At 34.8% G+C, this 12,642-nt stretch overlaps 1 long non-coding RNA gene across 3 annotated transcripts in view; it reads right to left on the bottom strand.

The window, feature by feature from the left end:
- Window positions 1-12,642, bottom strand: part of LOC110400403 — an 89,270-nt gene that overhangs the window by 15,828 nt on the left and 60,800 nt on the right. For all 3 annotated transcript variants that reach the window (XR_002439800.1, XR_002439802.1, XR_002439799.1), the window contains one exon: window positions 8,858-8,925. This is a non-coding gene — a long non-coding RNA (uncharacterized LOC110400403). The remainder of the gene's footprint in view (window positions 1-8,857; window positions 8,926-12,642) is intronic.

Genomic DNA, 12,642 nt, shown 5'->3' with positions numbered 1-12,642 from the left:
GTCCCACTGTGAAGTGTAGTCTTTTGCAGCATTTTAAACAACAGATTTAGCCCTGCTGTACCATTTTTATGCCAGCTAAGATACCTAGAATGCCATAAAATGTCCTCCTCTGGAGAGGAGACATCTCACTGGAGAGAGATGCACTAATAAGGAAATAAAACTGTCAAAATTGGTAATGATTCTACCAGAGAGATGTTCTTTGCTTACTCTTTTCAAAAATGAAAGCTTCCTTCCCTAGAACAGTCTGTTATAATACTGAAAAGAAAGGTAAATATGAATTGCAGTGGAAACAAACTCCCTACGTTTGTGTTACGAATGATCTCTATCTATGCTACTGTGGACAGAAATGTCACAAAGCTTGAAGGTCATAGTAGATCAGAAATGAGAAACGTTAAAGGTCAGGATAGAATCATAGGATACTAAAAGCAGTAGTTACCGTTACAAGAATTGCAACAGTTAGAAGCATTTTTTGAAAAAGTTGGGGGGAGGTTGACTGCATTCTAGTAGATGGGAGTCCACTGGAATGAATAACAGATATTACATTAATAAGATAAAACACAGAATTGTTTCATACTTCAAGTGTGAAAAGAATAAGACACTGAAGTAGTTAAGTTTCCAAAACACCACTGAAAAGATTTAAAACCTGTAAGAATGGCTCTACATGTCTAAACAATAAGTCAGTTTACATCCTGCAGTGTTACTCTTCCGTCAAGTTCTTGTTGTTTCAGGGTTTTATTTGTTTGTTTTGTTTATAAAAGACAAAATATTAAGTTATGCATTACCACTTTTATCACCCTTTATTCTTGTATTACAGCTGTATCTTGGGCATATTAGATTTACTTTGACATAAAATGTCTATCCAGACATTGAACAATGAAAAAAAAAAAAAATCAAGCCTAAAAATAATTTGACTGTGATTCCCAAACTTTTGGAAATATTTCTTGCAACTATTACAAATGCTGTAATTCAGAGCAGTAATATAGAAACTGAGTTTGCCTTATTCGATTCCAAAATACCTTCATATGAGTCAATTTCTTATAAAGAATTAAAACTATGACTTACTAGTTTTTGGGAATCACACACACAATACAAGTATTCTAAAAAATATTAATTTTATATTTATTTACAATATTTTTGGAAGATGTTGCTTTAGACTCTTATTATTTATGAATAACACAGTAGGTTGCACCATAACAACTTTGAAAATAAAGTAACAAAACCATTGCTGAAGTAAGATCATTTTGATGCTGTAGTTTGGTAGCCTGTGAGTGCTTCCAGTTGTGGTAAACGGAATACAGAAAGACAAATACTTCCCCAAGTACATAATATATTTTTTAAAGTAATATCATTGTCAGACACACTTAGCAACATGTTTTTATGGGGGAAAAAATAACATTTGTGCTAAACAGATGTGTTCTGAATGTCTTTCTGGCTAATATGATAAGTTTTTTACTTTAGGCAGCCAGAAAGGAAAATATTTCTCTTATGAAATTCTTGTTGAATGAGAAGCCTGGTAATAACTGTACATATACACAAAAGCTGTCATCAGATTCCAGCCCAAATCTTGAGGTGATAAGTATCTACGCATAGAATGGCTTAGAACTTCATTTATTCTGCACGATACAAATTGAAGCCCAGTGAGAGACTTAGATGAGGACTGAAGGCAAAATGTATTCCTCATTTTGAGCATTTCAAGTCCATGCTTTCTTATTCAAGTTTTCATCAAAAGCTATTATTTAAGGAGCAAAACAGTAACAGAACAGCTCGTATTAACAGAAATGCATTGAAAACATAATTAACAAAAGGATTTCTTGCTATAATCAGATAAACAGAATGGCTATGTGATTTTCTTTTCTGGATGCATCAGAACCACACACAGAGTGGGGATGTGAATGGTGAAGAAAAAGCACCTTCTCTTCCTTTCCTATCTTTTGTGAATCTGGGAGGTCTGAGTAACTAAAGGAAATGACGTACCATGACAAAGTAATTGAGGAGCATTTGCTCATCCCTCTAGTATGGGTGGCTTTGCTGGTTATGATGCATTGTAATTTACTGTCTAATATATTAATGAATTCAAGACTGCTTTCAGCACTAATACATCTTAATGTTGGCTGCTGTAGCTTGTCATTTCTGTACCCTAACAACATAAGACTTTTGCTGAGCTAGATGGCCTGCCCTGATGGCTTAAGCTAGCTCTGGTCAAGTTGAAGCACAGGTAAACATTGATGCAGATTTTATCAAGTATTTAGATATCTCAAAAATCATCCTGTGAAATACAAATATTTGATATCCAAATTCTAATTCTACTTGCAAATACTAATTCTTGATTAATAATTCAATTCCAAATTAAAGTTGAACTTGAATAAGATGATCTAAATCTGAAATATTAATGTTAACCGTGACTGGTTTTTGCTCCCTTGTCTCAATTACTATCATTTTTTACCTAAATAGAAAGGGACACTTTCCAGTAAGATTTTTTTTCTAAAAAATATATACTTAGCCACTCAATCCTCTTATCTTTTTCCTTAGAAAAAAATGGGCTCTCCCAGAGACTATTCGTGATTCTGACCTAATGAGATATCATACCGTGCCTCGGAGCACTTGTAAGTAATATGGAATTAAATAATTATTTCATTGAATTGTGGACTATTCAGAAACACAAAAAAGAAACATAAAAGCTTGCCCACTATTGACATCTGTAGCACTGTCAATTCAAGGATTAAAGGACACACATTTGGAGGAAAATCTGGATATCATCCCAGGCCAGCATTTTTCAGAACTGTAAAGTCACAAGAATTCACCTAAAAATAAGATATCCCGATGCTGATCTCAGCCCAATCTTTCCTAACCCAACAACTAGCCACTCCTCATCCTCATGCAAGTTTAGTGTAGGGCAAACTGTGCTGCAGGGCTCATGTGGAGCCAGATCTATTCTCATAAAAGGGCTTGGACCTGTCTCTGCTTAGCGTTGTGTTTGGCCAGCACTGCCTGCTCCCTTGTCACACCTGGATGCAGCAGCTCACACACAGCTAACAGGTGATGCTGTCACCCATACAAGAACCTTCTGCTTTACCCAGATTACATACTAACAGAGAACATGACAAGGCTTTAATGTACATGGCTTTAACATACAGTTTTAGTATGTTCATGACCGGAGAAGTTTGAAATCAGTACAAAGCTGCTCTCTGGAGATTTCACCTTGAAAAGTTACTCTAGCCATGTTTCCAGAGAAACTGAGACTTATCAGCTTGATTTGGCTGGAAAGAATACCTGAGCATGGCCAATATCTATGTATTTTCTATTAAAATTTCAGTCTTTTCATCTAATGTTATTTAAAAGATAACTCACATTGAAGATGTCTTTTCTTTTTCTGTCAGATTTCTCCGCTGAATACAGAGCTTTCCAACAATTGAGGTTTCAAGCATGTTTGTTTGTTTATTGGTTTCTAAAAGGAAAAAAAGCTTTCTTTGCCTGGTAGACTCTTCAAGTTCCTGCAGCTTTATTTTAAACCAATTCTTACTTTCCTGTATACATACTGATATTGTGAGATTGCTCTTTCTGACAGAGTGAAAACTACAAGTGTGGCTGCATCCAAAATCACAACAGTAGGTGACAAACTTCTGCAAGCTGGCTGCAAACAGAATGCTAAAATCTGCAATTCTCTTAGCCCAAGGATCATATCTAAATGCAAATAAACGTAATTCTTTGGAATTTATGATTAGTTAATGTATTCATTTCCAGTACTCTTATAAGGGAAAACCACAGGACATACTGTTCCTACACGTTAATCCCCACAGACCAATCTAGATGAAACATTTAGATTAAGCTCAGGCTGTAGAAAGGCAACCCAAAATTGCATATGGCTTAAAAACTGGTTAACAATTACTTGCGATAACACCACAATAGTGATACTTCAGTTCACCAATCAACATACCTCTTAGACAATAATTCAATCTGTTTTGTGTGTGTTTTCTCTTGTAAACAGATTTCCTTTTGAAAGAACATTTACAAATAGAGCCTTTGAAAAATAGAAATGCTAACGTGACTAACAGCACAGTGCAGGAAGGGTAATGACATGCTTATGACAGAATAATAATACATGAATACTTCCGATTAGATTAATTAACTGCCTATGTATATAACACAGAATTCTGATGGATTAAAAGTCCAGTTCCAGAAAAAAAAATATACTTTTGAAAGCATATCTATCCTTTTGTGAACAAAGAGCATAGAAAATATGAAATTCAAGGAGAAATCGGAAAGGCTGAAAAAAATTACAAGGAATCTTCTGCTATCTTATTATCAGAGTAACTAAGCCAAAGGAAGTCTAATAAGAGGCTGATACTGATTTTTTGGACTTGCATTTTAGACATGTTCTTCTAGAAGCGGTTATGTTGCAGAGCCAGGGGAAGAAAACTTTCTGATTAAGATTCAGGATTTAGTTAAAAATATAGAAAAGCTACAGTGTTACAGTAATCAGAATATACTTAAAATTCAGCTTCTTTCTGGTGCAATAAGCCTCCAAAAAAAAAAAAAAAAAAAAGAGAAAAATATGGTTTACTCTCTAAAGAAAAGCTACATAAAAACATTGAAGCTCGCTAGAAAGAAACGTAAGGATAAAATATTTCTAAGTTTCTGGATACAACTGAAAGGCATTAAAGTGGAACTCTGGAATAAACGTATACAGGTAAGACTCGAGAAATGCCAAAATAAAACGAGCATGGCTAATTTCTGGGGTTCTCTTTTTCCCACATAGCTACAAATCCGTACTTCTTACTTCACTGACAATTTCAGCTGGTTGAAAGTTTGCTTAGTAGAGCAGAATGAGTGCAAATCCAATTGCTGGAGGATTAAAGGGAAAATTTACAGAAACCTCAAGAAATAGATAATGAATGGCTGTCTCTATTTTCTGATTAAACAGAAAGCCAGGACTAGGTCTAAAGCATGAAAATAAGAAATAATTTTACCTCTAGCATTGTTGTTTTGAACACTGACCTGATTTGGATTGATTTACAAAATGTTAACTATCTTCCGTGCATCTCCAGAAAACTTGATTCGTTGCTTACTGTATAATTCAGAATGTTAACTGTTTTCTGAAAACCTCCAGGAAAGTTGATTCATTCTTTGCTGTATGATTCAAGCACATGTTTATGAATATCCAGACTCATGCTGTTGTTCTAAGCATGAAAGGCCCAAATGACACTCAAAATAGAAATACGCAGGAGATAAGACTGTTCAATAAAGCATGTGGCATAAGCAATACGGTGTTCTGGTTTATCTATTAGAACTGCAAAAGGAAAGTACTTTGGAGTCAGTTTATTTCAGTTAACATAACTCAGTGCTCAAAACTATCTGTTCACAGAAAAGATTTTCCTGAAACACTGAGTTATTGCATGCAACATATGGAAATTTCACCACCAGTGAAACACTGGTGCAGCAATTTAGCTAACAAACCTATCTCACCGCCTTTATACACTATGCAACCTAGTTCATTAAGGAAGCCTTTCTTCAGAAAGAAGGCCTGGCAAAAAAAGAAAAAAAAAAAAAGAAAAAAAAGAAAAATCTAGTGCATCCTCAGCAGGAAAATGGAATGGTAAAAATTTAACACTAATCCAAGCATAAATTATCCACACAATAGCGAATGTCACCTTTTCTCTTTCTACTTTCATCACAGTTTGCAAGTCAATAATCAGACAGAACACACCAGTCCCTGTGTAGTACCACAAACACAGGCTGGCTCAGCATAAATCAAAGGATTTCACCTAAGCTGTGGCAAAAGCACTTAGAAAGATTTCTCAACGTTATCCATGCCAGCGATGCCTATTTTATTACTAATTCTCATTGCTACTTTGCAGCATGAGAAGCCATCATTATAAGCATCAGGATCAAAGCCATTTTAGAGAAACCAGGCACGCCTGACACCAGCAGAAGCCCTACATCTTCTCTCTCCTCCCTGTGAGTAGGGAGCAGAAGGAAGGGACACGGTTCTTCCCCCTCTCAATTTGAACCTACCCTAACAAAAATCTTTCAATTACTGCAGAAAGTTATTTTTTTAGCTTACGAAAAACTGCCATGTCTTTCTTAAAACACAAGACTCTGGTTTACCTGAGTCAAAAACATACCTTTTCTTTTTTTACTGTGTGTTATTTTATCTTAACAGAAAAGGAAGGCTAAATACACACAATATTATAGTGAAAGCAGGACCTCATAATCCATGCACTAAGTACATCAAATATAATGTAACATACACAAACATGAGCCATTCTTAACTTTCACTCTGACAAAGTAGCGGACCAAGCAGGGGAGTACTTGTACACATCAGTGGTTTTTCATTTCTTGAGGGAAACAAAATATCAAAACTTGAAGCTATCGACAGTATTTAGGACAGCCTGATGGAATTGCAAATAATTTCTTATAGAAAAGAGATCAATTTTCTTCTAACACTGAGTGAAAGGGAACCAGTAGCCTTTGGACTGACATGGATGAGGAATAGAGATCAGTCATGTTTTGCCAAGTGTTTCCTCTACCAGGCTCCAGAAGAGGTGACAGCAGAAATATTTTAGTGTTCAATTAACTGATAATCACAGATTAAAGATTTACTTTTTTAACACATGTTCACAAAGGGTTGCACTGAGGAATTAAGATGTTTCCATTATGTTGCATTGACTTTCCATTGAGCTGCATTCACTAGGATCTTTGCTGCTTATGTAGAATAAAACTTACTTCATAAAAGGTCAAAGAAATGCAAAGCAATTTGCATTTTGCAAACCATTTCTTAATAGTGCAAGAAATTCAGGAAAAATTTCATCTAGCTTGTTCACTGTTGTGGGTAGGCATATACAGTTATTAGAAATTTGACAAAATATGAAGGGCAAAAAGAATGGGAAAGAAGCCCAGAGAATCAAGTGAACATTTTAAAAGTAACCAGAACTGACAGCAAAAAGTAGTGAAAGCATTTAGTTCGGCTTGGTTTTGAAAACTTGGACCAATTTGAAAAGTGACAGAATAGTGAAGCACCAGCCTTGGGGCATCAGAGAAACGTTCAAAGATTAAGTTGTTTTCTTCATAACTGACATTAATAATGAGTTTGCTGAATGGGCCAACAGACTGCTGGGAACTTGGCATGTGATTGCAAAAGCTCTGCTTGCTGTAGAGCCTGCCGGTGCTCACTGCCCATCTGTCTTTTTCTGTTTCCACTTATTAAAGCTGTTCCACTGCAAGCTTTTCTGGAGCAAGTGTTTTCTATTGGTGATGTGCCTGCACTGTCCATAGCATGACTCAGCGGCAAACAGTTCTAGAAATTGGGATCATTGCTGTTAATAGGCTAGAAGTATGATTTCCTCATTTTACACTAAGGGTTATTGCATTTCGTTCATCATTGTGAGGAGCACGCCCTGGCAAACATTAGGTTTGCTTTGTATGCTTGTTAACCTAACTAGCTTTGCCTTTGACAAATATTCATTGCAAAGCAATAGCAGAGCAATTTTGCATTTTTCCTTATCTGCTTCTTCAAGCAAGTTCTCTAATTAATAATTATATCAAAAGAATTTTAAGAAGCTTCTGAAGGCAAGATTTTGGAACTTTGCTGTACCATACTAGTAAGATTAATTTCCTGTTATTGATCTTCTACAAACTATTTTAATAATGCTAGGCTGGCAAATTAAACACTACTAGAAAGTAAGAAAACGTTTATTTCATTCCTGGAAGGATGATGATAAAAATGAAGATAGAATGAACATGGCCTAGAAAAACTTGAACGAAGTCTGATCATTTCTGCATTGAAAGGTGATTTTTCTTCAACTATTCCAATAAAGAAAATCAACTGTGCACAAAATAAAAATAACTGAAATAATTCTATAAATAATAAAGAAAAATAGGTTTGGTTTCTGAGATTGCTTACTAGAAATTGTAAGAAAAGTCTCAGTTCTATTCATACACTCATATACTCTCATTAAAGACAAACAATAAGAAAGGAGGATACCACCCTGTATGTGTTATCATTTTGGTGCTGTATTTGTATATTATATCCAGATAAAAGAACACAACTCACTTCATTTAAACTATTGATGAACACAGACAAATGATAAAATAATTCCTACCTGAACACGGCTAAGGGGAGTGAGGAGGATTTAAGTAACTGCTTGAGGTACAGAGAAAGGTGAAGAATACAGAATAATGAGATAAAAATAGAGAGGGAATTTCAGAATACGTTCTGAGGACACTGCTTTTTAACCCTTGCACTTCAGATAAACTTTCATTGAAAATTCCTGGCCAAATACAGTTTATAGTTGCAGTAGTTTGCAGCTGTCTGAAATCAGCAGATATTCCTTTCTCTCTGAGAGAGAATTTGGCCTGCAACGGTCAGCCATGGCTCTGTGTGAGAAGAGTCTCTTAATCTAAATTATTTTACTCTGAATCTGCCACATCTTCTTGAGGTAGAATACCAGATGCTACACAGGATATATGGTTCTGAATGGCAATCCTGTGACAGGGGATGTTCTGCAATGTTCTGGCTACTCCTGAAAATGTTTTTAAATCTATTTTTTTCCTTTTGTTCATTATTTTAACCAAGTAAGGATTGTTACTTGAAAACTTATTTTAAAACTTATTTAATTCTGTACATTCCGTTGGAGATGTGCATGTGTGTGTTTAAAAAAAAAAAAAACACACCACAAGGAAAGATGCCTAAATGATTTAACTTGATGGAGATTACACAAAAATTAATCAACATATTTAAGGTGAAAAATCTCCAACTACCTACACTGGTTGCAGAACCTCTACTGTTGGAAATATACTCATCAGGTGAGCACAAGATCAGAAACAGTTTCATGACCTTGCACAATGCAGGAGTACTTACTAGCTACTGTCCTGACTTTTCCTTGTCATTGTGTCTTTAAGTCCATCCTGTTTTATAAACTTTCACACCTGCAAGAACACAGAAATAAATACATTTATTATTTATGTACTGAAGGAACTGAAAAGAAAGTGTAGTTTAAGAAGTATCTTTTTAAAAAAGAGTATTTAAAGTATTCTTTATTCTTTTTTAATTTACTTGCTATATAGAATAGCAACACTCATTCTTCTGTCTAAAATCAAATAAACTGAAGTGGACAGGACATCGTATTTGGTCAGATAGCAGATTATTTTTGCACTAACACAATTCTACCCTTAAACATAAGCGTTTTTGAGTTGGGGTAGCTGAGCCATGGAGAACTGACTAATCTTTCTCAGCTTTGTCTTATTTTACATGTGTTTTGATAAACTTCAAAATATCTTTAGAACAGAATAATATTCCATGGCTTTTGAGGATCAAAATGACAAGGTCATCATGCTGGCTTGATCGATAAAGTTTCGATTCATCTTCTTGTTCAAAGGTGATCAGCATCATACTGGATGCGTGGCTCCTGGGATGCATCAGACTAAATTTCAGTATGATCGTGAAACTGCTGGCAACAAAGAAAAGACCCTGAAATAGGATCCTGCCCCCAATGCATTCAGAAGACAAAATCCCAATGGTCAGCCTTCTCCTATGAGGTTTCAGCATTATGTGTTTTCCTAATATATAGAATAAAAACGTGTAGTTCTTTTCTGAGCTGCCACAGAGAAAGCTAAAGAAAACTATTTCCTCACCATATAAAATATCATTTTTCTGTATTTGACTACCAAATAAAATGAACTATTCTCAAACAGCAAATGAAATGTAAAATCATGTGGACTATGATTTCTGTTAAGATCATTTTTGAGGGAATAGAGGACAATTTTCATAGATTGGTATACCCCTGACATATGAGTATAATAAAAAAAAATGAAAAGGCACTGAATAGATCAGATATTAGAACCTTTGCATAAGCAATTCTAGACACAGCATCTCCTCTCGTTACAGTTTCATCACAACTTCAGCTCTCAAGAATAAGATGATTGAGGTTGCCTGAGAAATTATTTTCACCTATACAATCTACTACTTTTTGTATGCAAATAGTGGTATTTGATCTTCAAATATATACGTATATATATTTAATATATATTTTCATGAAGAATTTAAGGAAGCTACCTATGAAAGAGTGAAAAATTATTTTCATCAATCTGCCAGAGAAGGAAAATTGAAATTGTTATAGCTTAAAATTTTATGCAGGTTTTATTAGACACCATAGAAACTTCTCAGTAAAATATTACTTTCCAGTGACAATTATTGGAGATATAACCCAGAAGGTGAAGATATCATTCGGATCTTACTGGCATTTTATGTATTTAGGATGTCTTTTGCTATTTAATTACAAAATCATTCTGGAGTTTATGCGTAAATAAACAGTTTTAGAAGGCAAAGTCTATAGGCACAGAGGGTTATTTTATGCTAGGAGGGCTCACAAGAATACTATGGTTGATCCCATTTGCTTCATGATATTTGAGCTGAATGAAGAAATATCCCCAATCAGACAGCAATTCAAATACAATTTCTAGTACCATATTATTACAACCTCTTTCAAATACTTAATAACCCATTGATTAAATAGTCAATCATATACTTAGTGATACTGTATTTCCAATGTATGGACACCTAAGCATGGTTAAGAGCACAGACAGAATCACAGAATGACAATCTGGAAGGGAAGGGACTGTAAAGATTATCAAGGTCCAACCCCTTTACTGTGGGTAGGGTTGCCATCCACCAGATAAGATTGCCCACGGCTCCATCCAATGAGGCCTTGAACACCTCCAAGGATGGGGCATGCACAGCTTCTCTGGGTAGTCTGTACCAGTGCTTCACTGCCCTCTGGGTAAAGAATTTTGTCAGACTGCGCTTCTCCTGCCATTTCTCACAGAGCAACAAAATGTAATGGAATACTGGTGGGAAGGTTCAGCCTCTCCTGCCATACCACCAACATCCTCCTCTAACATAATGACCCATAGGAGGCACTACTTTTGGACCAGCCTTCGTAGATCCACTGACCGTATCCCTCTGGGTGCAATCATCCAATTAATTCTTCATCCACATTCAAATCTATAGAAACAAAAAGTTCTTGCAGTATCATTTTATAATTAGCGTCTTTTCAATACCCAGATCAAACTGCTCCTTCCCTAGCTTTAATTTAATTTGTCAGTAACAATGGAAAATTATTTCATATTTTCTCAAAAATCTCAATTATCCATATAACAAACCAACCAGTTCATCAAATCTTTTTTCCTTGGAATTTTCCATCAATTTAGCCAAAAATATTAGAGTTCCTCTTTAAGGTACTTAAGATCTCGGTTTCTTTTTGAAGATAACATCCACTATGTTTACAGATGGACAGTGGTTAACGCAAGCATTATCTAAATAGTGTTTGTCAGGGATACGAACAGAGTTCTCTAATTTCTGTACCTATCTCTCTCTTTAAATATTAAATAATATTTAATTTTGTCTGTTATTTTTTTTTTAAATGAGCTCATCCAATATTTCATCTGTTGACATTTTACCATATCATTCTCTAAAAATGGAAACAAACTTCATAACCAGCCTCTACCAGCTTTTGGATACCTAGCAACTCAGTTATTCAAAGCCTAATGTGTTGCAGTTTGTTGATGTCCATGGGAATAATATTTTGTTAAATTTAATCAAGTGTTCCTCTGCTTTCTGCTTCAAAAAATAACTTAGTTAAATAAACCGGTCCTTGTTTATTTCTTTCTTAAACCTTCAGACTGATATATTGATTGTATAATTTCTGAACCTCTACAGTGCTTTTAATTTTATCAGAGAAATGAGACAATCATTAAGAATAAGTTCATGCACTTCAGAGCCTTGTTCAAGTAGGTGCCTGTATGAGTTGAAAGGTCCACTTTATTGACTGACCAGTATGTCCTGTATTTCTCTATCTCAGTATTCAAAGAAGTAAAACAGGTGCCATTAGTTTAACAGAAATCTCTGTGGACCTGATCACACATCCACTGATGTCCATGAAAGGACAACTAAAATGACTAAAACAAAACGCAGTACAAAAGAAAGGATTCTGACATTTGTCTAGGTTATCCTGTGTAAGAACATGTATCCTTGATATATTATCTATGCATTAACTAAAAAAAAACACCAACAAAAAATCCTTGTAAAATCATCTTTTTAGAACATTTCCGTGAATAATTTTAGAGGATTATTACATTGATGGGTAAATATTTATCTCTGCTGACAGAGCTTAAGTTTTGCAAGGTATTGATCAAATTCTTCAACTTTGTTTACACAGTTTAAAAAAAAAAATCTTTCAATTTTTTAAGTCTCTAGTTACAACCATATGTCATGAAAGTAAATACACAATGTAGTTAAATCCCAGTGCCATTTCAAAGGAAAGCACATATATTTGTATTCATGGCTAAAATGAGGCATGAACTAACTTTCTTTAGTTAGTTTTGTTTCTCCAGCTTGAATCACTTCTCAATTTTAATTTTTAATCTCTGAAACAAGTGTGAATATTAGATTCTGATTTTCATATTCTCCTTACATTCTTCCTTACATTTGTCAAAATGTACTGACTCCATGTCTTAGCAGAAACAGAAGAAAAATATAGACAAACCACTGGAGTTTTCAACATTTTAAGTAGTCAGCAAAAACAGGCAAGTGACAGGTTAAAAAGAAAGAGCTGAAGAGCTGGAAACCTTAGGATATCTTTTTTTTGG

This window comes from Numida meleagris, chromosome 5 (genome assembly GCF_002078875.1).
Source record: "Numida meleagris isolate 19003 breed g44 Domestic line chromosome 5, NumMel1.0, whole genome shotgun sequence".
Taxonomy (NCBI): domain Eukaryota; kingdom Metazoa; phylum Chordata; class Aves; order Galliformes; family Numididae; genus Numida; species Numida meleagris.
Note: the sequence above shows the minus strand (reverse complement) of the source record. Positions and strands in the feature narration are given on the sequence as shown.